At 41.2% G+C, this 26,161-nt stretch overlaps 1 protein-coding gene across 3 annotated transcripts in view; it reads right to left on the bottom strand.

Moving 5' to 3' along the window:
- mc5ra (melanocortin 5a receptor) overlaps positions 1–10,297 on the bottom strand; it is a 45,850-nt gene extending 35,553 nt beyond the window's left edge. For 2 of the 3 annotated variants that reach the window (XM_047361895.1, XM_047361893.1), the window contains exon 1: positions 10,188–10,297. The gene's annotated coding sequence lies outside the window, so the exon portion shown is untranslated. Of the gene's footprint in view, positions 1–7,746; positions 7,792–10,187 lie in introns of those variants that run through there. The other variant, XM_047361894.1, reaches the window with a different exon arrangement.
- Between the last annotated feature and the right edge of the window lie 15,864 nt (positions 10,298–26,161).

Here is a 26,161-nt window from a genome sequence, read left to right as displayed (position 1 = left end):
GTCCACCACCCAATCCTCTTTGCACCGGTCCCTCACAGTTCCCCCTGCAGGTGGTGGGCCCACTGGGGGATGGCCTCGCGTCTCTCGTTCGGGCTTGGCCCGGCCGGGTCCCGCGAGGAGCAACCCGGCCACCAGGTGCTCTCCGACGAGTCCCGACCCCAGGCCTGGCTCCAGGGTGGGACCCCGGCTCCGCCGTACCGGGCGACGTCACGTGCCTCGATATTTTGGTCCTCATGAGGGATTCTTGAACCAATCTTTGTCTGACCCATCACCTAGAGCCTGTTTGCCATGGGAGACCCTACCAGGGGCATTTAGGCCCCAGACAACATAGCCTCTAGGATCATTCGAGCACTCAAACCCCTCCACCACGTTAAGGTGGCGGTTCAAGGAAGGGGTGTAACTTAGTGGATTGCTCAAAACAGGTGTGTGTGTGTGTGTGTGTGTGTCTGACTTGGCTGTGGTCAACCCGGCACCAGTGAAAATATTTCTGTACATGTCTCAGATAACAGCCAAAAGTAGAATAACAGGAATGCTGTGAAGGTCTGAACACACAGCTGAATGCCAGATGTAAGAGTTCAACCAGACACTCAGCTAAAAATATGTGTTTTTTCTTTGTAATTGTACACGCCTTGCTTTTGAATAAAAACTCTGTCTTTGGGGAAGAAGTCAGAAGTGCTCTGGTGACTCAGCTGACGCGGCTCCCCGGTCGGGCGAAAGAAACTGTGTTTCCGTTTATTATTTAGTTTTACTAAAACAATATAGCATAGGACTTAGCTTTACCAAAACAAACGAGCATGCAGGAGTTTCTGGGAACAACTCCATCAATAAACATAACGCTCTTCCCCAGCACTCCCCTACCAGCTGTGTGCTGATAGGACTATGCGGCCGATTGATAAAACTTCCACCTCTCTTCTCAAGGACAATGGCGCTTCTATCAGTGTTGACAGTCTAATTCTTGCAAACACACTCAGACTTACATTTGCACCCTCAAGATTCCACCGTACCCTTGCTGAATCTTTACTTATGTGTGTGTTGCTTGCCCCTGCTGACTCTATTCTGCTAAGAATGTGTGATTTCATTACTTTTCATAGATTTTCAGATTTCTCAGAAGGATTACCAGCAAAAGCCAATTATTATTAGTATTTCATTGATTTTTAGTTTAATCAGGATTACCAGCGAAAACCCAAATATTATTAGTAATTTGGACTTTAGCTGTTCTTACTCCAATGACCCAGCTTTCTTAATTAGACTACAATGGACTGTTATTACTTAGTTCAACTTCAGTACCAGTAAAAGCAATATATTATTAGCACCTGAAAATGTGGATCAAAGCTGTTTTGTACCAGTGACTCAGCTTCCCTAGTTAGAATTCAGTGTAATGATGAGACTATTAGATTTCTCAGAAGGATTCCTAGATTTTTAGATTTCTTAGAAGGATTGTAGTATCATTTGATTTGTTTTTCTGTGTCTTTATCTGTGTTTATTTTCTTTATGATTGTATTGTAATTGTATGTACAGCACTTTGAGTGTCTCGTTACTGAAAGTGCTATATAAATAAACTTACCTTACCTTACCTTACCTTACCTTACCTTACCTTACCTTACCTTACCTCACCTCACCTCACCTCACCTCACCTCACCTCACCTCACTTCACCTCATCTCACCTCACCTCACCTCACCTCACCTCACCTCACCTCACCTCACCTCACCTCACCTCCACTTTTAGTTCTACTTTGTCTGATCGCTCTGTCAGATGTGATTTCTAAGAGCCAACCAGCTCCAAAGAAAGTAGTCATGTTAAAGCCGCAGTGTCATTCTATCGGCTAAAATTGCTGCCAGGCAGAATATTCACTTTGTTTTAAGACAGAGCAAAGAAAATCTGTGAGCAGAGAGAACAATCCTGGGAGTTCAGGTTTCACCTCCACAGGACGTTAGGATTCAGACTGAAGCACATCATTTTTCCACAAGAGCCAAAAAATCTGAGATTTCTGAGGGTGAAGACCTCAACTGTTAAGTGTGAGAGCCGACTAGGTTTTAAAAGGGGAAGGGTCCTAATTGATTCCTAATCAGAAAGTGCATCATTTTATTACAGTTCATAGATTTAAAAGGTCTTCTCTTTGGTTTTATTGTTCAGTCATGTTATTTAAATATTTAAATATTATAAAAATTCAGTCCAATCCTAAAATACTTGTATCCAAAATGTTTAAGATACGTCCTTCCACCAACATTAAAAAGGCTTGATTAGCACTTTTCATAAAGTACTGCAGGAACCTGTAAATAACCTATTAAGGTGTGTTTCACTAGTGAAATATGTGAAACATACAGAGTATTATCACCAAGGAGTGACTTTGGACAGCACTGCTGCAGGTCAATATAAGAATGGAAAACAAACTACTCTAACTTGATTGAAATATCTTTTTCTTGCAACCTAGACAAATGTTATGCAAACAAGTGTTAGAAACAAATAGTAGCTTATAAGGTCTTTGTGCGGCTAGCACACATTTTCTTTCACCAGCAGCACTGGCATGAAATTAAAAAAAAAATCCATGACAAGTAGCCAGAAACCCACAGCTCCTTATCCAGACAAATTTCTGTTGGGCTCACATTTTTAAATCTTAGTTGGAACCAGTAGACCAAGAGATAATTAACATTAACATTAATATAAATTGGACATAGTCAGTAAAGGGGACTGGATAATCACAACCTGACAGAGGAGGATGTAGATGGAGGAGTTTTTTGATGTAACCTTCATGGATTTGCCAAATTTCTCTCTTTTAGCATGGGATATTCTGCATCCACTGGAGATGAGAAGATGACAGTACGTAGGCACTTGCTTAAACTCTTGTCTGAGTTTAGGTCCATTTTTGTTCCATAAGGTGCCATGTTTGGTGAATTACAACAGATAGCCTCCCCGTTGGTTGTTAAATCACTGAGAATATGCGGAGAGAGTTTGTGAAAAAACTTAACAGCAAAAACAGCTAATTTAAGGGACCAGCTAAAATTAGAAGTTCACACATTAGAAGAGAATACACCCAGCTGAGAACGTCTTACTTTTAAAGGAGATACCTCATGCTCAAACTGTTACTCTTCACCACATTTCTAGCTCATCTTAAACTGCGTGATCGTGAGGGAATGTCCATATGTTCGTATGGGTGCTAGCTGAACTCCATTAACATCACGAGTAACCTGTTGGTTATAAGATAGCAGCTATTATAGCACACTGACTAAGCCTATTACAGATACTATCATTTTACCACTGCTCCAATAAGGAAGATTTCAGATGGTAAAAAAGAAAAATTAATTGAAAATAAAGCTTTAGTTGCAGAATAATTTTATAATCTGGGGTTTTCGCAAAAATTAACACTAAAAATTAATACTAGGCTACAAATGTGTCTTGGCTGATTGAATCTTTTTGCTCTGGTGAGCTCTATTTATTGGCTCTGGGTCAGTTTGCCTCTTTACCAGTTCGTACTTGCATTTAGTACCCATGAATTGTCATTTTGTCCTATAAATAAAATATTTTTTTGGCTCCCAATTACGTAAACTGTTGCGCGTAAGTTTATTTCTCTTGGTTATTTAGGTATTGTTAATGTACCATGCAAATGAATACCCACAAAAATGTTTAAATGTCACATATAATTTATTATAACTGCAGATTATTAGCTAAAAACCTAATATAGACTGATTACATGCTCAAGCTTACTTTACAAATATCCACCAACAAGTGCTGAGAAGACATTTAAAACAAATATTGGAAGACAGCATTATATTTCAAACATGCTGTCATAAATGTCATTCTTCAAACCTGAGTAAGTCCTTGACTTTATCCCCTACTCAGGATTTTATGCAGTTTGGAAGCATTTAATTCTTTAAACATTACAACTAGTTTAACTAGTTTTAGAGGATACATTTGTACATGAAGATGATCTCAGATAGTTTCTGACAACCTTTAATGTGGCTTTTTTAAATAAGTGGATCGGTCATCCAAGCACAGTGCATCTGTAAAGTTGATGAAGGTCAGACTGCATAGTTATTTAGATTTTAGTTTTCATAGTTAATACATTTTATGAGAAACGGGGCTTTAAGTATTGCCACATCCCACTAATCTGTAAAGCTATATATATAGGTTCACAAAGCTACAGATCTGATCAGGTCTCTGCTTTTACTAAGCGGCCGAAGTGGGTAGACAGGAAGCTACGATGTCTGGATCTGGCTTACAGATGTTACATAATGGGCACCAATTATATGTAGGGCTCACTCATAAAAATAAACAAAATTATGAAAATAAACCCATGTAGTAAAAAGTAGTCCACATCCAACCATGATCTGAAGGCTCTCACAGTTTTGTAAGTCACTGATGTGTCTGTGGTGAATTGTTCTCTACCAACCTAATTTTTACATTTGCTTCTTTTAAAAAAAAAGATTTCCTAATAATCCTTAGCGTCGATTCATACTCTTAACATCCACCTCTCAGTTATCTGCGAGTTTCACACTCAGATCTAATACAGCAGTGGATCTCCTTTGCCAACCACACCCTTCACAAGGAGGCTAAGCCATAAAAGGCCATTGCTGAAGAACATGGTTGTTTACAGAGTTCTGTATCCAAGCATATTAACAGAACATTGAGTGGGAGGAAGAAGTGTGGTAGGAAAAGGTGCACCATCAACAGTGAAAACCGCAGCCTTGAGAGGATTGTCAAGCAAAATCCATTCAAGAATTTGGTGGAGCTTCATAAGGAGTGGACTAAAGTTGGAGTTGGTGCATCAAGAGCCACTACACAGACAAATAAAAATACAAATGTTGCATTCCTTGTGTCAAGCCACTCCTGAACCAGAGATAACATCAGAAGCATCTTACCAGGGCTAAGGAGAAAATGAACTGGACTGTTGCTAAATGGTCCAAAGTCATGTTTTAAGATGAAAGTAAATTATGCATTTCATTTGGAAATCAAGCTCCCAGGGTCTGGAGGAAGAGTGGAGAGGCACAGAATCCACGTTGCTTGTCCATTGTGACGTTTCCACAGTCAGTGATGGTTTAGGGTGCCATGTCATCTGCTGGTGTTGGTCCACTGGATTTTCTGTAGTCCAAAGTCAATGAAGCCATCTACCATGAAATTCTAGAGGACTTTATGGTTCCCTTTGCTGAGAAGCTGTATGGAGATGCTGATTTTATTTTCCAGCAGGACTTGGCACCTGCCCACACTGCCAAAGCTATCAAAAGCTGGTTCAATGACCCTGGTGTTCCTGTTCTGATTGGCCAGCAAACTCCCCTGACCTGAACCCCATAGAAAATCTATGGGCTATTGTCAAGAGGAAGATGAAAGACACCAGACCCAATGAAGCAGATGACCTGAAGGCAGCTATCAAAGCAACCTGGGCTTCCATTACACCTACGCAGAACGACAGGCGTATCACCTCTATGCCACGGTGCAATGATGCAGTAATTCATGCAAGAGGAGGTCCACCCAAGTATTGAGTGCATAGAAATGGACAAACAATTTAGAAGGCATTTGTGCTTAAAACATCCTTTTCTGAGACACTGCATTTTGGGTTTTCTTTACCTGTAAGCCACAATCATCGAAAATTACAAGAAAGAAAGTCTTTAAATATTTTATGGTGGAATTAATTTCTATATGATAACCGTTTCATTTTCTGAAATGACTGGCAACAAACATTGCACTTTTACCCAATATTGCACTTTTTTAGATGTACCTGTATCTACCTTTTGATATTTCTTTCACTTATTTTCTCAACTTCATGATCAGATTAATCTACAAATGGAAATTTGACTTGAACCTCTTATCTAATACATGTAAAATCATTTTAAAAAACAAATGTATGTTTATATTTCAGCTTATGTCATATTTCAGTTAGAATTTTCAGTCTTCTGATAACCTTTCATACACGGAGGTGTCTGTCAGGATGAAACAGCAGACAATACGGCAAAGAGCACCTGCAGTTGGACCTTCTTGCTCTCTGATCAGCCTGATCCACCACTCTGAGATCTCAATCTGCAGCTCATCTCATGATGCGACTGAGTCCAATGACACTGGCATAAAGGACGGCACACTCAGCTCAGTCAGAGGAGCTTCTTAAAGGTTGCCAGGGATACACTATCGCAAACATAAGGCTTGCTATGTTGTGTTTTCTTTTTCTCTCTTATGAACGTTCTATCCAGAATAACATCAGCATTGTAATTATGGGTCTTAGCTTGGAGCTGCAGAACATCTCATGGTAATTATCTGGTGGTGATTGCAATCAGTAGATTTGCATGGATGATCATTTTAAATTAATAACAGGGTAGCTGACAGAACTTACAGGAAAATTATACTATTCTGATATGTAACTTTTATGAGTCTGTTGTGTGCTCTGAAAGGATTATGATTATTGATTAAGTAATATTCATCAAGGATTATAATTTGAAATCATAATTTGAAAAAAATTAATTTCTTAACCAAAAATCATTACTTACAAAGAAATCAGAAATGCCCTCTGGTGTTGCTCAAAGCTCTCTAATAATTACAAATTATTAAGCAAAACCACCAACTGTCACTGTTTATTCAACCGCTTCACGAAAGGTGGGGGAACTTCGACCTTGTTTTGACAGATAAATCCCTCTTGCATGAAATAAACACAAACGCTTTTCTTAATTATATATATGAAGATTTATTGAAGCCAAATAATCCTGATATACCATTATTCTGGTCCAAAAACCTTCACCTAACTAACAAGCACTATTCTACACAAAGGGAATAACAATGACTACCTAACAATGATAATAAAAGAAAAACATATATGTCAGCAGTTTTATGGACAAAATGTGTAATTTGGGTTAAATGGAAAGAAAAGTCCTCATGGTGCTGATGTCTCGATTCCAGTAGTCAGCTGATAAAACGGTGTGGCCACGCCCCTTTACCCACAACCAGCTAATTGCCCCAAATCAGTCATAAACCTCTGAGGCGGGAACTCAGTGGAAAAACTCCAGCAATAAAACTGGAACAAAAAGTGGTCGGGCGAGGCCCAGACCGCAGTTGCTTTGAATGGAAAACTTTAAAAAATCTAACTTCTAACTCCTGGCTGATTTAGGATCAGCCGGACAAACATTAACCACGATTCAGCAGCGCTTGCGCAGCAAATCAAAACACCAATCAGCATTAAACACTTCAATCAGTATTGCAGGCAACAAGTTAATACCTTAGATAAACTACTGGTGATTCTAAATCACCTTCACTATGCCTCATCCTGCCCAGACCTCTAAATGCACCTATCCGGTTTAATATGAAAAGAACGAAATTACTTTGACGTTGATTTCTTCTCTTCTCTGGTTGAGGATGGATCAGGTCTGACGAAAAATTAGGGGAGGGGGGATCACGCGTCCGTGATCAAATCAAGAAAAAAAAATCAGTAACTTCTCATTCGTCCAGAAAGGGAAAATTAAAACCGTTAGTCAACTGAATCACAAGGAGGGAAACTCATCTTCATGGAATTAAACCCTATGTGGGTTTCACCTGCGCAGGTGTGGCGTGGTCTTTGATCGGCATGAATAAACCTGCTGACCTTCTTGTATCAGACAGATTTCCAGCTTTCAAGCTCTTCCAGAAATGACCTTGTGGAGCAAACGTTCGCCTGTGTTGAAGTATCCCTTTAACGGGGTCTTCTGCGCGTTCGTTTTATTCACCGAAACCTAGAGGAATTCACAACACATTAGAATAAATCACACGGAGACAGCTGTATGTCATTCAAATACCTGGACCCAGGGAGAAGAGAGAGCTCATGTGGTCAGGACACACCGAGATTTCTTCTGGCTCTCTCTCACTGGGCTCATTTCTTTTATTAAAACACACAAGAAACTGGGCAGCGCCCTTGTTTACAATATTTTCTACACAGTCACGTACACACTTTTCCGGCTTACCATATTTAGACAGGTATTGTCCCACAGCTGCATCCCGTATCTACTGACATAAGCAGGGAGTAACTCAGTCAGTTGTACTATCTCTAATTTTCACACACATGCAGTTCTCAGTAATTTTCCACTTTCACCATACCCCTGAGAGAAATACTTCTGCAGGCCACACAATGTCTTATACTAACACATGTTACACATTTTATTTCCCACACTGGTTTTGAACATAGTAATGATGCACACACATAATATATTTCCACAAATGGCACCCTGGGACATGAGCCCTATAACACACATCAAGAGCCAACATTGCATGTGAACATGCTCAGATCTTGTCCTGGTGAATTCTACTCTGCAATGTACTGTCAACTGTGAGACATTGCATAGACAACTAAATTTATCACATGCAGACTCCAGTGAAGTTACAGAATCCTCCAAAGGATAATTTCTGGAAATCAGGTGCAGCTGATCTCAATTTCGAGCATCATGGCAAATGGTGTCAGTACACATGTACTTGTGTTTAAAGGTTACCATGTTTGAAATAATTTGCAGAAATGTCCGAAAACATGTTTAACGTTGTAGTTATGGGCTGTTTTGTGTAGATGTTTTAAAAAAAAACAGGGGCATGTCTTCCCACTTTTCCCCCATTTCCTCTCTGCCTACGTTCACTAAAGATTTACAAAATAAAGGCCACTAGTGCCGCAAAACAAATGTTTAAAAAGAAAACTACTACAACTCCTTTGGGTTTTAGAGAATGTCTGTAACATAACAAAGTATGGATAAAGTCTAAAGGGATGGTAGCGCTTGTTGTACTCACACCATCTTCCTAAAATATAAAATTCTTAAAATATAATTTTAAAATTTCCTAATGACAACATTTTTACTTATCAGAAGATAGAGCAAAATATAAAAATAAAACGCATACCTACAAATAACAATCCTACACTAATTACAGTCAGAGGAATGAAGATATTTTATTTCACTAATTAAACAACCTAATGCTGCTTTGACCTGCCAAGAGCTGCTTTCTTTCTGTGCCTCACGCATAATACGAGTAAAACAATGCAGATATATTCCATCTGGTCTGTTAATGCCACTTCTCCTCATTGACTCACCTCTGAGCTTCAACAGAACAACATACTCTCTGCAGATGTCACCTACAAGCATTCAAAACAGGTGAGCTGGTCATAATGTGAGCAAACAACAGAACTGAAAGACAGGGACAAACACATCCACCACTGAGTGGTGGATGTGTTTGTCAGAAGCCAGATTTAAATCCTGTCTCACACTGAGAGTAGCTTGTTGCCATGCTGTGGCTGCTGCTTTGCCGCCTTTGAGACTGATCCTTCAGAGAAAATGTGATTTTCTTCACAGTCTTATTATTTCCACAATTAGACTGATAGAGCAGGGGCATACTCTGCACAACAAAGTGGAATTTGAGAGCTCTTCACAATGCTAATTGCTTACCCTTGCACTATCTGCCATCAATGAGTCTCGCTCATGGATGCCACCAGCTATTAGGTAACTCTGTGACAAAACAAATGTACTGTATGGCATTTCTTGGCAACACACTGCTCGAGACAAGAGGAACTCTGAAGAGACAGTAGCTATAGGAACTTGAGCTGGATGTGATGCATATCTGGCTGCATGCCACGGGACTGATCATCTTAGCTGCGTTTGTGTATCCATATGAAGTAGCACAGCAGCAGCAAGGGAGGCTTTATCTTATTGGTGCCTTATCTGCCTTTTGAAAATATTCCCTAACATTTTGCTACAAATTCACAGTATTGGTGTAAGTATTAGTGTATATGAAAGTACTGCATCTTTTCCTCATAGACATAAATGAACTGTACATTCTATAAAGGTAACTTACTAACTGATCAAACTGAGTCTGTTTTATTTTAGGCACTACTAAAAACTCAATCTCTCTATGAATGAGCCTTCGAAACCCTTGCAGAGGTGCAAACTCTGCTCATGGGAGTCTAGAGTTCAGAAAATAGGCTTTCTATAGATTTCTATTTCATAATAAATTTCAAATAATTAAATAAATTTTATTAATTATGAATTTTTGTATTTGATGCATTTGTCAGGTGAAGTTCATGATCAAATCAAAACAATAATAATAACAATAATAACAATAATTTAATATACGTGTGTATGAACACAGGTGTCCTTCTCATACCTGCATTTTTTATGAAAGAAAAAAAAGTGCATTTCATAAATGGTAAGTGATAGGATCTGTAGTAGAAATTGTAAATGAAAGACAGAGATAAGGAATGACTCACCTCTAACAGGAGCTGTTACACAAATCCTCCCTACAAGTGGCACCGAAGGACTGAAGAGCATGAAACGGATGAATTTACGAGTCATGAGAGTGGTGAAGCGTGTGTGTCTGTGTGTGTTGTGTGTGGAGAGAGAGAGAGAGAGGTTGAGGAACTGCCTCCCCTGCTCTGACAGTGTGTGGACACAGGAGCGATTTTCAGCCAGCTTTCTCTCACCACTGAATGAAGGGAACCGCAGCCAGACTCTTCTACAAACAAAACTGGTATTTTGTTGCTACTTCTTTTATTGTAATTTTGCAATTGTTTCATCCTACTGACTCATAAAGGAGAAAATGATAGTATATTAACATATCATAAAATGTTAATTTATTTCAGTAATTCAATCCAAGAAGTAAAACTCATATACATTCAATGCGCACAGAGAGATATGTTTATTTTTTGTTAACATTGATGATTATGGCTTCCAGTTAATTTAAAACCAAATTCAGTTTAAAAAGAAATAATAAAAAGCTTGGCTAAAATGGTTAAAAAAAGAAATGTGGGCCTACAGAAAGTGTAGTGTACAGTATATACCCTCAACACTGTTGGGGCTTCTTTTGCATACCATACTGCATCAGTATAAAATCTCTGTGACATTGCTGAGGGATAAGGAAGACCAGGCTGGGTTATTGGGGTGTTCAGGTCATACACATACTTCACAGATTCTCTTTGGGGTTAAAGTTAGGTCAGTTTGTAGGCCAACTTCAGCACAGCTAGACAATGATCATTAAAGCAGGTATTGGTACTCCTGGCAGTGTGGGTGGGGTGCTAAATGATGCTGGAGAGTAAAGATAAGCCTATCCATAAAGCGTGTCAGCAGGGGAAAACATTAAGTGCTTTAAAATGTTGTGGTAAAAGGCGCATGGACGCTGGACTTAAAACACAGTGGACATACAGCAGCAAACAACATGGCTTCCCAAATCATCAGTGACTACAGAAACGTCTCTCTGGATCTTAAGCAGCATGTATTCTGTGCCTCTCCACTTTTCATCCATTCTATGGGACCAAATGAAATGCAAAATTTTCTTAAGATGCTTCTGCCATTGTCTCTGGATTGACTTAACACAAGGAATGTGACCCATGTTCTGCAAACGTCTGTGTGGTGGCTCTTGGAACGCTAACTTTAACTGCAATCCGTGCCTTATGAACTTCTCTGAAACTCTTGAATGCTCTTTGCTTTACAATTCCCTCAAGGCTTCAGTTATGCTTGTAGGTTGTGAATCTTTTCCACCAAGCCTCCTTGGTAGAAAAAGCTGCCATTAATATGCTTGGATAAAGTCAGTGCTACAAGAACAAGTGAAGAGCAACTGTCAAGTCAGCAGTCTTCCCCGCAATTTTGTAGACCATAACATGGTCATAACATAACATTTCTGGGTTAAAAATGCTCTTTACTGGTCTTACATAATACTACAATCTTTCAAGGGCCTGCATGTTGAAGTTTCATTAGCTGTAAGGCATAATCATCAAAATTAAGATGCTGCTCCATACTATCACAGTGCCTCCACCAGTAGCTGTTTGGCATTAGCAGTCTTTCCAGAGGGGTACATCTGCATACTGTAAGTTACAGGTTCGCAAGTGTAGGAATTACATCTGCACAGACATTGATTGGTTTGTTCTATTAGCACTGTTTTCCCTCCATTTTTTATGTTTTGCCTTTTTTCCTCACTTTTGTCAATTGCAACACGGTCTGAACACAATAAAACTAATGCGTTCTTCAGTCATGAAGTTGATGTTTCAGAATGACATTTAAAATCAGTCAGTTGGTATTGTGTATGTGTATAAATATATGTAGCTAATCAGGTAAGCCCATAAGTAAAAGATACGCCCATGGTGACATGTTCATCCAATCACGTGTTTAGCTTTATTTTGGTTCCCCTTAAAATGTTTTTCCTCTGGTTTCTCATTTTATTATTCATGGGATGCTTTATCTCAACAAACTAGCCAGACTAGTATTCTTATTTTCCATTTTCCAACCTAAAACCCATTTGTCTTTTATTTTGAATACAGAAGCTTTGTAAGGTATTCATTACAAAAGCTTTATAATATGTGAGGATTACAATTTATAAAATATATGTGCTTATGTTGGAGTCATCAATTTTGGTTGGGCAGTTCAACATGCAGAGCTCAACAGACGTTGCAGCTCTGACATCACCCGGGATTATAAAACCGGAAAAACAGAAAACAAACTTTCGTTGCCATTTCCCGTCTGTCTCACAGGACGACGAATTGGGGCACATATCTGGAGAGACAAAAGCTCGCAGGTGAACTTTTCCTCCACACGCCATTCCCGGAAGAGCTTGAAAGCTGGAAATCTGTCTGATACAAGAAGGTCAGAAGATTCATAACCGGTGGAAGACCATGACGACACCCGGCGCAGGTGGAAACCCACAGAGGTTTTATTTCCAAAGAGATGAGTTTCCTCCTTGTTGATTCCGTCGACTTAACGATTCTTCATATTTTCCCCTCCTGGAAGGATGAGAAGTTTACAGTTTTTTTTTTTTGAGGTGATCACGGATGCGTGATCCTCCTCATTTTTCTTTAGACCTCACCCATCCTCAACCGGTGGAGAGAAGAAATCAATGTCAAAGTAATTTAGTTCTTTTTTTATATGAAATTGGATAGGTGTATTTAGAGATCTGGGCAGGATGAGGCATAGTTGAGGTGATTTAGAATCACCAGTAGTTAATCCAAGGTATCAGCCTGTTGCATGCAATACTGATTGAAGTGTTTTATGCTGAGCTGTTTTGATTTGCTGTGCAAATGTTTTTGTCCGGCTGATCCCAATTCAGCTGTGGGTTAGAAGTTGGACGTTTTCCATTCAAAGCAACTGCGGATGGAACTCGCCTGACCATTCCTTTGTTCCAGTTTTATGAGTGGAATTTTTCCACTGAGTTCCCACCTCAGAATTTTATGACTCTTTGTTCGAGATTCGGGGCGATCAGCTCCAAGTGGCTAAGGGCACAGCCCACCGTTTATTAACTGATCGCTGCAATCAAGACATCAGCACGCCAGGAGGGCTTCTCTTTCCAAGTTAACCCAAATAAAACTGCTGGTTTGATCTTCATAGACATTCAATGCGGATATATTTTTCTTTTATTATTATTGTTAGGTAGTCATTTTTTTATCCACTTTGTGTAGAATAGTGCTTGTTAGTTAGGTGAAGGTTTTTGGTCCAGAATGGTGGTATATCAGAATTATATGGCTTCAGTAAATCTTCACATATATAATTAAAAGAAGCGTTTGTGTTTATTTCATGCAGAAGTGATTTATCTGTCAAAATAAGGTCAAAGTTCCCCCACCTTCGGGGAAGGGGTTGACATTTTGTGGTTTGGTTAATAATTTATCAATTATTAATGGTGAATAACTAATTGTAATTATTAAGACCTTTGAGCCAATAATCACAACACCAGAGGGCATCTCTGATTTCTATTTGTAAGAAATGATTTTTGGTTAAGAAATTATTTTCCTGAATTATGATTTTTAATTAAAATTTTTAATAAATATGAACTCATCAATAATCATAATACTTACAGCTTACAATGGGAATGTCATGCTTGTTGGCAGTTTTCAGACGCATGTGCAGAAAGACTCAGAAAACACAGAGACAAGTTTAAATTATTTTATTGACAATAAAAGTAAAATGATTTCTTATTATGATGGTTCGTGTCACAAAAGAGCACTAGGGGACAAAGAGGAAAGGAGAGAATCTTGCGCCTGGTTTGATAAGTACAGATACAGGGAAAAAAAACTGGTCTTACTGGTTTGCAGGTTAGTTTAGTCCTTCAAGAAGACATAGGCGGAGCATGAGCTAAGTAAACCACTGAACCAGTAATGAGATTGATGAAAAGCATCAAGCTGCCTGCTTGGCCTGTGCTCCAGGAGGGTAAGAGCTGCAGCTAAGTAGAAAATAAGTCACACTGATACACTAACAGCCCAGAACCATCGATGAGAATGAACATGATTAGGCCCTTTGGTGGTTTGAGTGAGGGGGACTTTGGACATTAGGGGGAAATGGGGCAGGTGCTTTAACATCTACCCCTGTCTGCATATACTCTACTGTTGCTATGTTCCTAGTGTTTTTATGTTGCCCACCCCATCTCTGCATTTCAGATCCACTCACCTGGAGATTACCTCAAGCCTCCATTGGAATATCTCTGCAATCTCTAAGATACTTCCTGGTGTGTCTCTCTGCTGCAAAACGAAATGATAACCTCTCAAACACCTGCTCGATCTCACTGATGAAATTGAGTTAAAAGTTTTTCAGAAAACGTCTTCAGCATCCCTTAGATAGATGAAAATCTTAGTAACAAGGGGTGGAGTCAACCACAGAAGCAGTATTTAGTTTTCTCTCAAAGTTTGTGGAAACATTAGTAAAGGCAAAAAGTGCAGGCCTGTGTTTCTGGTCTCTGGCCTGGCCCGCACAGCAATTGCAGGGTCCTGCCTTGTTGCAGGAAAAAAAATATGTATTGGTTTTTTTTTAATTGCCTGATCCGACATGCACAACCCTCTCAGGAGACTGGATAGATTTTAAAAGGTTTATTGAAATAAATTAATAAATAAATAAATGGTTAAGGGGATCTTGATTGGGTTCTTCACTGGGGGAATGGACTGCAGTGTCATGGGGGTAGAGAGGAGATGTGATCAGGAGAAATGAGGAAGGAGATAAATGCAGGGTTACTGGTGGCAGCAGAAGATGACACCAGGGGAATGAGCAGGATGCAGGGGTCAGGTCCAAGTGTTTGTGAGATGGTGGGCGGAGAAACAGGGAGGGTCAAATGATCTTGACTTGAGTGCCTGTGGGTGAACAGGTCGCACGGAGGAGAGGGAAATGAAGAGCCTTGAGGTTTCCAGCCGTGGATGAAATTATCCAGAAGATCTTGGAATGAAGGAAATAGCTTGAGACTTGAGGTCCAGGGCTTCTCCACTATGAGCCCAGAGTTGGCACAGGGAGACCTTCATCAAGAAGCAGACAAGAAGAGAGAGTCAGACTAAGCTGATACATAAGGAAACTCAGCAGGCTTGGGTTACCACTATATGTTAACAGTCAAGCAACAAATGAGTGGTAGCCAGCTACTCATATACTCCTCCAAACAAGCTTGCTTTCTAACAGGTGTGCAGTAGCACACCTGCAGCACTCAGGCCTCCAACACCCCATGCACAGGTGGAAGTGCGCTCTCCAGTGGGGAACTTAGGGAATCTTATAGACAGTCACAGAACACAAACCCCCGAATTCCTGACAAAATAAGCACTTTGTGGTTGTTATGGGATGTGTATAGTCTATTCTTGGGGTAAGACTGGCATTTATTCATGAGGCTTCCCAACTTCAATGTTACTGTCTTTAATGTTCCCTTCTTTAATTTTTAGAACTCAAGTGCTTTTGATTAATAGCACATGGTTAATACGTGCTCTATTTGGGTTTGACAGTTATTGGTTAATTGTTAATTGTGTTACCTGTTTATCCTTTTTCTGCTGTACCAGCAGAGTCAAATCATTTCATCAAGCACTCAACTTGAAGGGACCAGCAGGATGTTCACACGATGCCAGATTGTTAACACTGGTTGCTGTAAACAGGTTCTGTCTTTGTGAAAATGTATCTGTGCCTATCAGTCCTGACGTCAAATATCCCTGTATTTAAGAAAAACCTTCCTAGGCCTCAAACTTCAAACCTCCTCTAGAAATATATCTAGATCCTAATGCTGCTGTCATGTTAGATCAACCATGCCTACCTGGATTACTACTTCAATTCACAGGAGTCCTTTGCTGATCTTTCTCACCTGCCTGCCCACCCCCTTTTCCTCCTCAGAGATCAGATTCATCAAATTTATTACCTGAACCTTAGCATGTTCTGCTCCAAAACCTACCTGTGTGCAAACTGCCTCACCACTGGGTCCCCAGCTCCTTCCCCAAGCTGCAGTAATCTCTACTAAACAAGTTAGACAGAAGCCAAACACTTATCAGTTCATCAACTCACTCTGAAACCCAGTTACTGTTTCATCCAGTGCCTGGCATCGCCTACTCCACGCCACCAACGATCCTGCCGCTCAGTTGTGCACATCACCAGTAGGCGGCAGTGTGAGCAGGCTGTCATACAATCTTCGGTGAAGCTGAGTACTGCTCTGGCGAGAAGCATTAAAAATGAAGCTGAAATTTGACCTTCCTGATGAAAGCTACACTCACTTGTATGCTAGTGGGTGTGGCTAAGGTGATGTCATCAATTGACTGAGTGAATATGTTTAGCATTGATCCACAATGATGCATACTAAATTTGAGGTGGATCCAAAGATGTATGAGGGAGATAGAGCACTTAAAGTGTCCTAGGGGGCGCCGTTGAACCATCTTCCAATGTAATCAAACAGAGCTGTTTAGGGGTTGACAAAGATCGAGCATATACAGTTTGGAGTAAATCGGAATATGCATGTGTAATTTAGAGCCAAACGTATGCCCATGGCGTGACATCAGACTTCGCCACACCACCACAGCCACACCCTCCAGCCAAACTTGTCAGTACTGGAAACCAAGTTAGACCATCGTGTTATCTGTCATTGGAGACAGTTTCATGTTGATTAGGTGAAGGAGATGAAATATGGCCCACACTAAGTGAAACATTACACTTCCTGTTCTCAGGGGGCGGGACTTCAATGATGCCAGCAGTTGACCATTGAATATTGTTCCAGTCATCATATGGATAAATCCCAGAAGGTTTCATGTATCTGTGACTTTCCTTGTAGAAACTAAAATAATTTTATGTTTCGTGGTGAGAAGTCATATTTTGAGGCTTAGCCACGCCCATATACTTTCATGTATCAAAAAGCTGTTAATAACTTTTGATTCCCAGTGCCTTAAGACTATACTCATTAATTTCGAAGTGTGTAAGTCAAAAGCTGTAGGAGGAGTTCGCTCAAATATGTGGGCTAGAAACAGCAAAAATGGGGTCAAAATGGCAACTCAATCCAAAATGGCCAACTTCCTGTGGGGTTTGGACCAACGCCCTGGAGACGTTTTTGTAGGTCCTGAGAAGTTACATATGTGTACCAAATTTCAGATTCCTCGGTCAAAGCATGGCTTGGGGTTGATTTTTAAAATTTTTCTAGGGGGCGCTGTGGACCAATTAGGCCACGCCCACAGTATATGTCATCAGATATCTGTTGGAGACTGGACTAGGATCAATCACATTAAATTTGGTGCAGATCAGATGATGTATGTGGAAATTAAAGCCAAACGTAAGGCCATGGCGTGACATCAGACTTTGCCATGGCTCCACGGCCACACCCTCCAGCCAAACCTGTTAGTACTGGAGACCAAGTAAGACCATTGTGTTATCTGTCATTGGAGACAGTTTCATGTTGATTAGGTGAAGGAGATCAAATGTGGGCCACACTAAGTGAAACATTACACTTCCTGTTCTCAGGGGGTGGGACTTCAATGATGTCAGCAGTTGACCATTGAATACTGTCCCAGTCATCATTTGGATAAATCCCAGAAGGTTTCATGTGTCTGTGATTTTTCTTGTAGGAACTATAACAGTTTTGTGTTTTATGGCGAGACGTCAAAGTTTGAGGCTTGGCCACGCCCACATACATTCATGTAGCAAAAAGCTTTTGATCCCCTGGGCCTCCTCCCAGTGGGACGTGCCTGGAACACCTCCCGAGGAAGGCGTCCAGGAGGCATCCGGTATAGATGCCCGAGCCACCCTCAACTAGCTCTTCTCGATGTGGAGGAGCAGCGGCTCTACTCTGAGCCCCTCCCAGTTGGCCGAGCTCCTCACCCTATCTCTAAGGGAGTTCTCGGCCACCCTACGGAGGAAGCTCATTTCAGCCGCTTGTATCCGGGATCTCGTTCTTTCGGTCATGACCCAAAGTTCATAGCCATAGGTGAGGGTAGGAATGTAGACCGACCAGTAAATCGAGCGCTTCGCTTTTCGGCTCAGCTCTCTCGTAACCACAATGGACCGGCACAGCGCCCCCATTATTGCGGCAGCCGCTCCAATCCGTCTGTCGATCTCCTGCTCCATTCTTCCCTCACTCATGAACAAGATACTTTAACTCCTCCACTTGAGGCAGTAACTCCCCTCCAACCTAAAGAGGACAAGCTGCCCTTTTCCGGTCCAGTACCATGGCCTCTGACTTGGAGGAGCTGATCTTCATCCCAGCTGCTTCACATTCGGCTGCGAACAGCCACAGCGCATGCTGTAGGTCTTGGCTAGAGGGGGCCAGCAGGACCACGTCATCTGGTCCCCAAACCAGACCCCCGCCGGCCCTTGGCTGCATCTAGAAATCCTGTCCATAAAAGTTATGAACTGGACCGGTGACAAAGGGCAGCCCTGCTGGAGTCCAACATGCACTGGGAACAGGTCCGACTTAGTGCCGGCAATGCGGACCAAACTCCTGCTCCGCTTGTACAGGGACCGGATGGCCCCTAATAAAGGGCCCCCGATTCCATACTCCTGGAGCACCACCCACAGGGCATCACGAGGGACACAATCGAATGCTTTGTCCAGGTCCACAAAACACATGTGGACCGGTTGGGCAAACTCCCATGAACCCTCGAGTACCCTTGTGGAGGGTATAGAGCTGGTCCAGTGTTCCACGGCCAGGATGAAAACCACACTTCTCCTCCTGAAGCCGAGGTTCGACTATCGCCCGGACTCTCCTCTCCAATACCCTGGCGTAGGCCTTACCAGGGAGGCTGAGGAGTGTGATCCCCCTGTAGTTGGAACACACCCTCCGGTCCCCCTTCTTATGAAGGGACCATCCCAGTCTGCCAGTCCAGAGGCACTGTCCCCGACTGCCACGCAATGTTGAAGAGGCGTGTCAACCACGACAGCCCCACAACATCCAGAGATTTGAGGTACTCAGGGCGAATCTCATCCACACCCTAAGCCTTGCCACCGCAGAGCTTTTTAACCACCTCGGTGTGTTCAGCCTGGGTGATGAAAGAGTCCAACCCCGAGTCCCCAGCCTCTGTTTCCACCAGGAAATGCGTGATGGCAGGATTGAGGAGATCCTCGAAGTACTCCTTCCACCGCCCAATAATGTCCTCAGTTGAGGTCAGCAGCCTTCCACCCCCACCATAAACAGTGTTGGCGAAGCAATGCTTCCTCCTCCTGAGGCGCCGGACGGTTTGCCAGAATCGTTTCGAGGCCAACCGGTAGTCTTTCTCCATGGCCTCACCGAACTCCTCCCAGGCCCGAGTTTTTGCCTTTGCCACAGCCCGGGTCGCAGCACGCTTGGCCTTACGGTACCCGTCAACCGCCTCAGGAGAACCACAAGCCAACCACAGCCGATAGGACTCCTTCTTCAGCTTGACAGCATCCCTTACTGCCGGTGTCCACCACCGGGTTCTGGCTTGCTGTCACGACAGGCACCGTAGACCTTACGGCCACAGCTACGGGCAGCAGCATCAACAATAGATGTGGAGAACATAGTCCACTCGGACACTATGTCTCCAACATCCCCCAGAATCTGGCCAAAGGTCTCCCGGAGGTGGGAGTTGAATACATCCCTGGCCGAGGGCTCCGCCAGGCGTTCCCAGCAGACGTTCACTTTGTGCTTGGGCCTGCCAAGTCTGTCCGGCTTTCTCCTCCTCCAGCAGATCCAACTCATCACCAGGTGGTGATCAGTGGACAGCTCAGCCCCTCTCTCCACCCGAGTGTCCTAAACATGCGGCCGAAGTTCTGATGATACAACAACAAAGTCGATCATTGACCTCCTGACTAGGGTGTCCCAGTGCCTGGTGATTTTTAAGTGTCTAAGTTAAAAGCTGTAGGAGGAGTTCACTCAGATATGATGTGTGTAAATGTGAGAAAATGGCGGCTTTGATCCAAAATGGCCGACTTCCTGTGGGGTTTCCACAATGGGTCCACAAGACTTTTTTGTAGGTCCTGAGAAGGTACATATGTGTACTAAATTTCATAAACCTCGGACAAAGCATGCCTTGGGGCTCGTTGTTTTAGTGCTTCTAGAGGGCGCTGTGGAGCAATTAGGCCACACCTACCAATTATTTCACTGGATATCTGTAGGGAGCTGGACCAATAATAATCCTATTGAATTTGGTGCCTATCGGATGAAAAATGTGGAAATTAGAGGCAAACGTAAGGCCATGGCGTAACGTCAGACTTCGCTGCACCGCCACAGCCACACCCTCCAGCCAAACTGTTAGTACTGGAAGCCAACTTTGACCATCTTGTTATATTACTGGAGATAGTTTTGTGTTGATTGGGTGATGGGGGTCAAATGGGGTTCAAATTTGGGGTCATGAAATTGGGTCAATGCCATACATTCTGGGATTCAGAGTTGTTAACCAGTCTCTGTTGTTCTCTTTGTGCATATAAGTCCTTGCTCCACCTGTGGCTGGGGTGGGTCCTCAACACAGGACAGTGGTTCCTGATGATCAGCACTAAAAACCACAGATTCAGTTCAAACGCTAGAATGACCCAGTCAAATTCCAGACCGAAATCCAATTGAGAATTTGTAGTAAAACTCAACATTTCAGTCTGTAGATATGGAATGCTGGTAAAGACATATGGCAACAGACTTGCAGCTGTAATTGCAGCCAAAGGTGGTTTTACAAAGTATTGATTAAAAACACAAAATACAAATGCATGTTACAGTTTACAAACTTTTTCTTGTGAAAAAAATGTTTAACAATGTATTATTTTTCTTACACTACACAGTTATGCACTATTTTTGTTGGTCTATCGCCTAATATCCTTGTAAAATATTTTGAGGTTATCACTGTTATGTGGCAAAATGTGACCTAGTTCAGTGGGGTTGGAATGCTTTTTTTAAGCCCTGTACATTTTATATTTACTGATAATAACCAGTTCTAAGCACCTCAAGTTGCTTGGGTTAAATAGAACAGCCTAATTTCACTGCTTTATTAATTTAATATAAAAGTGAAAGTGTATCTTTTTTAATTGCTGCAAATTTGACATACATTGCAGCATAGGTTGGTGTGTAAATTAAACAAGATGGTGAATAAGCTCCTGACTATTTTGTAAACCAATGGTTCTGTTTTCAGTTACAGACTAATGCACTGATTTAATCAACACAATTTATGGAGTTTGGTATGTGAGCCTCTGTCTTGTGACCAAAAAGCATACTTCTCAGAAGGGGGACATTTACGTTCGTTCTTAAGAAAGCCTTGTAAAAGTCATCCTCCCATCTTCTATTGGTTTTTCCCCACTGCATGTGTCTTAAGGGCTTAATCTTTTAGAAAAATCTTTTATCTTCACCAAGTGTTATGTTCAAGGGCAAATTCTTTACAAACTCCATAATTCTAAGAATTTTCTCAGCATTTTATAACTAGGAGCAAGCATTTGTACAAGAGAGCTCGATAAATATGAATCTATTTCTAAAATTTGCAAGTGCGACTGACTGTAACAAGAAATATCAAAGGACTAGTGGAGAAAACATAAACTTACTTATTATATAAATTTATTTTTATTGTTTTATTAAAGTTCAAATCGGTGAAATAACCAGTGGAGATTTTTAATTGTGGGTTTCTTTGCATGTTTGGCTGCAGATGTTACTGAGCTGAACCTTACCATGCAGTAGTGGGAGATTATTGAGGCTGCTGGGAACTTTCTTTAGAGTTTATCAGAAAATCCCATTTTATATGTCCTTCAGCATTCTAGTTTGGTGGATTAAAATTAGAATACAGCAAATGTTCTTTCTGAGGAAAAATCAATCAATGCTACAAACCTGGCTACAGTTAACTCTTAAGGCCGTAGAGATCTGTAATAGAAAACATGTTTGTTAGGGTAAAAAAAGAATACCCTTAGTCAGCTTTAGGGTAGGGCCAATAAAATGGACATAATGTCCATCAACAGATGATAGACCTACATTCAAGATAACTGTCTCTGAGGGTGCTTGGGTCCCATGAATGTCAAAAAGCCCAAATCACCTGTCCACCACCATGTTTCTATATTTTAGCCTCAATTCTATTTTATTGAATATGTCGGTGTTTTGATTTTATGTATGTCTTCTGTAGTTGTATCAGTTGTATTTACCTTTATGTGAACCACTTTGATCAACATTAAGTGTTGTTGTTAGATGTGCTTTATAAATAAAATTGACATTGACATGTTTGACAGTTGGTATGAGGTGTCTGTCCATGTATTCTGTATTTAGTTTTATGCAAACATGGTGTTGTGCATTAAGTCCAAACATCTCACGTTTGATCTCATTCCAGAAGTCTGATGGTGCAACTTTGTGAATCTAAATTGTGCAGGCTTTCAAACCAGCTTACTTGTTAAGTCCTTTTCTAACTGTACTGTCCTGAACTAAACATTTAACTCTTGCAATTTTTGAGATCTAACTAAACATTCCACATCTTGACTCCAAGTGGAATTGGCTGGGTTGTCTGCCCCTGGCAAAATAGGCATCCGCAGTAAATGTTTTTTTTTTTCACCTGAAAATAATGTAGAATGATGGACTTCATGTTGTTTTTGAATGGCTTTGAACCCTTACCAGATTAATGACAATTCTTCTTTTTAAGATCATGGCTGATGTCTTTCCACTTTAGCATTGTGCTAAAACATTTAGTTTTGCCACACATAGCTTTCCCGTTTTGACTTTTGGTTTTCTATTTATAGCATTTTACAGTGACTGTATAAAAAGACTGAGTCATTAATGCTTAAAAGTTTATATGTTTTCAGTATTTTTTAATATATAATATATATTAATATATTTTTTAATATAAAATAAAGAGGCTTTTGTTAGGAACAACCTTTCTTATTATTGCTTATAGATGAGTTTTCACAAACACATGATGGAGTTGTTCCCAGAAACTCCTGCGTGCTTGTTTGTTTTGGTAAAGCTAAGTCATATGCTATACTGTTTTAGTAAAACTAAATAATAAAAGGAAGCACAGAGTCTGCACAGTTTCTTCTTCCCGGCCGGGGAGAGGTGTTCCAGCTGAGTCACCAGAAACACTTCTGACTTTTCCTCCCCAGAACAGGGTTTTTATTCAAAAGCAAGGTGTGTACAATTACAAAGAAAAAACACATATTTTTAGCTGAGTGTCAGTTGAACTCCTACACCTGGCATTCAGCTGTCTGTTCGACCTTCACAACATTGCTGTTATTCTACTTTTGGCTGTTATTTTCAGACATGTACAGAAATATCTTCACTGTTGCCGGGCAGACCAAGCCAAGTCAGACACACACCTACACAGCGGCCTGTTTTGAGCAAGCCACTAAGTTACACAATACATTTTATTTCACACATTATTAAACCTAACTTGAGCATAGCAATGCAGACCCTATTAAGTATTTTAAATATTTTCCAACACACACCATAATGATAAAGTATAAATTCTATTGTTTTAACTTTTGTTAGGATATAGATAATCCTCATTGATGTACATTTCAAGGACAAATGGCCTACGGTTTGACATAAAGTTTAGTACATTGGGTTTGATTGTGGATTGCATGGTAGTACCAAACATAAAACTACATGTGGCCTTCTTTAGAGGCTGCTTTATCACTTTGATCTCCGAAATGGTCCAGGAAGGAAGCCTCAGCGCTGATCTCTGTAACTATTCCTCTGCCTTATTTAGATTACAAGTGTTAAAAGTTTAGTTCTGTTTGAGAGTCGTACCTTTAAAAGAAAAATTTATAGACAGTGGGGTCACATCTGGGGTAAATATCCGGAAGAACTCCGAGGCCTCTAACTGCCAACAAGGTGCGGTAGCTCGGACACTTTAAAATGTATTACTATATACTGTAAGTCTTAAAAAAAGTCATAATCATCGTCTGGGCAGAGATGCCCAGACGTCCCTCTCCCCAGACACCTCCTCCAGCTTTTCTGGGGGGAGCCCAAGGCGATCCCAGGCCAGCCGAGAGACATAGTCCCTCCAGTGTGACCTGGGTCATCTCCTGCCAGGTCTCCTCCCGGTGGGACATGCCTGGAATACCTCCCGAGTCCCGGGAGAGGAGCTCTACTCCGAGCTCCTCTCAGTGGGCGAGCTCCTCACCCTATTTCTAAGCGAGTGCCTGGCCACCCTGCAGGGGAAGCTTATTTCAGCCCCTTATATCTATGATATTCAAGAAATGTAGACTGACCGGCAAATCTCTTCAACCCGAGGGAACCGGTGTAGCGTTCGAGTCCCGACCCCAGGCCTGGGTCCAGGGTGGGGCCCCGGCTTCGCTGTACCGGGTGACGTCATGTGCCTTGTTCTACTAGTCCTTATGAAGGCTTAAAAAAGTTTCATACCATAATAAACAATAGTTTATTAAGTCTCCAGAATTCATTGAGCTAGGAAATGTCTTACTTGAGTATCATTATATTGTAATAATGTACATGTGATCTTTAGATAATTGGCTCTCCAATGATTTTGATTAATATGAGCTGCGCTCCATATGAATGAACTTTGGATGAAACTATGAGCCATATAATTAGTAAATAATAGTAGCATGCCTCCACCGACTCACTGGTTACACTGTCTTAGAAAGAAATAGATGCAGGCTTTTCACACGTGCTTCTCAGAGTTACAGTTGGCTACTTGCAGAACAATTACTACTTTCCTGACACTTAACACTAGCCACTTCCTTTATACAAGAGGAGGCAGCCTCATGCCAGGAGAGTAGAAACCAACAGGCTGGAGCTTTTTCGATAAAGAAACCCTTTTGAAAAGCTTAATCACACCCACACTTGCCACACTTTAAACTGTGCTAAGTATCAGGTTCCCAACAATTAATTTCCTACAACCAGCCTGTAATTGGCATGTATGCCTTTAGGTTAAATAGCTTTGTTCCCTATCAGCCTTGATTGATATGTGTCTGTAGTTGGAGAGGATGGTTAAGAGAAGCTATACCGATTATCAATGATATCTGTATCTTTATCCAGCTATTTGGATAAAGAAAGGAAATTAACTTCTATAAGCTTAAATTCAAAGCCAGTATTTCTCAACAAAAATGTCCCTGATTATGACTACATTTCATTTTTTTATATTTGTTTTATAATTTTTTTTTATGACCACATTTCTATTAAATTATTATTTAGATGTTGTGGGAAGAGGGAAACTGCAGCGGAATGTATGTGCTGATGTTCTCAGCAATTAATGCACTGAACCATCCTACTTTAAAATACACCGTTTAACCAAAGATGCAGTAATTCATTACATCCTGCCGCACATGGAGCAAGAAAGCTCAGAACGTTTCAGCCTCCAGACAGTAAAACCTGGTGGGCCACACAACCTGTGCCCAGCTGTGTCTTTCCTTCTCAAAAAGATCTTGCTGATGATGGTAAAGACACTGATAGACTATATTGTTGTGGAAGATTCTTTTCAATGCTCTGAACGTCCCTTACCTCTCTCCCCTCTGACCTCTGTGTTTTGTTACCCTAGAGGAGTTGGTCTGTAAAACCATTATCAGAGGTTTAATGGTTAAACCCATCATTTAGGGTGATGCCTCAGGAAGAGCCGATGGTCTGTTCCTAGATAACTTTGTTACCTCTGACACGAGGAGGGTCTAGGGCCATAAAACAGACTCTTTGAAGTTGAGATAACACTGTCATGTTTGGTATAAATACTGTGTGTAAATGGTGTTCATGGCTTTGCTTAACTGACTTACTCAGTGACAGAGTCATTCAAACGCTGAATGCCTTTGAATAAAACTTATAAAGACAAAGCCCGGTTTTGCTCTTTATATGAGTAAATTTCTCTCCCACTTTGATAAGAAAATTCTATTACAATTTTGGCGTCACGAACAGGATCTAACGTGCCAGAGGAAACCGCAGGAGGGGACATGGACGCCTGGCCAGCCTGGAGACTAAGTTGTCCTCAGTCCACCTCCATTTTACGGAGGGGAGTCCTCATGCCCGCCTGCGGCTTCTGGCCGATTGGATCCAAACTATTTGTCTTCAAATATATCTGGGTGAGAAGTTGCTCTGGATGATATAATGTATATTATTTTTTATTACACATTAACCATCATC

This window comes from Girardinichthys multiradiatus, chromosome 3 (assembly GCF_021462225.1).
Source record: "Girardinichthys multiradiatus isolate DD_20200921_A chromosome 3, DD_fGirMul_XY1, whole genome shotgun sequence".
Lineage (NCBI taxonomy): Eukaryota > Metazoa > Chordata > Actinopteri > Cyprinodontiformes > Goodeidae > Girardinichthys > Girardinichthys multiradiatus.
This window is presented reverse-complemented; position numbering and strand designations above follow the sequence as displayed.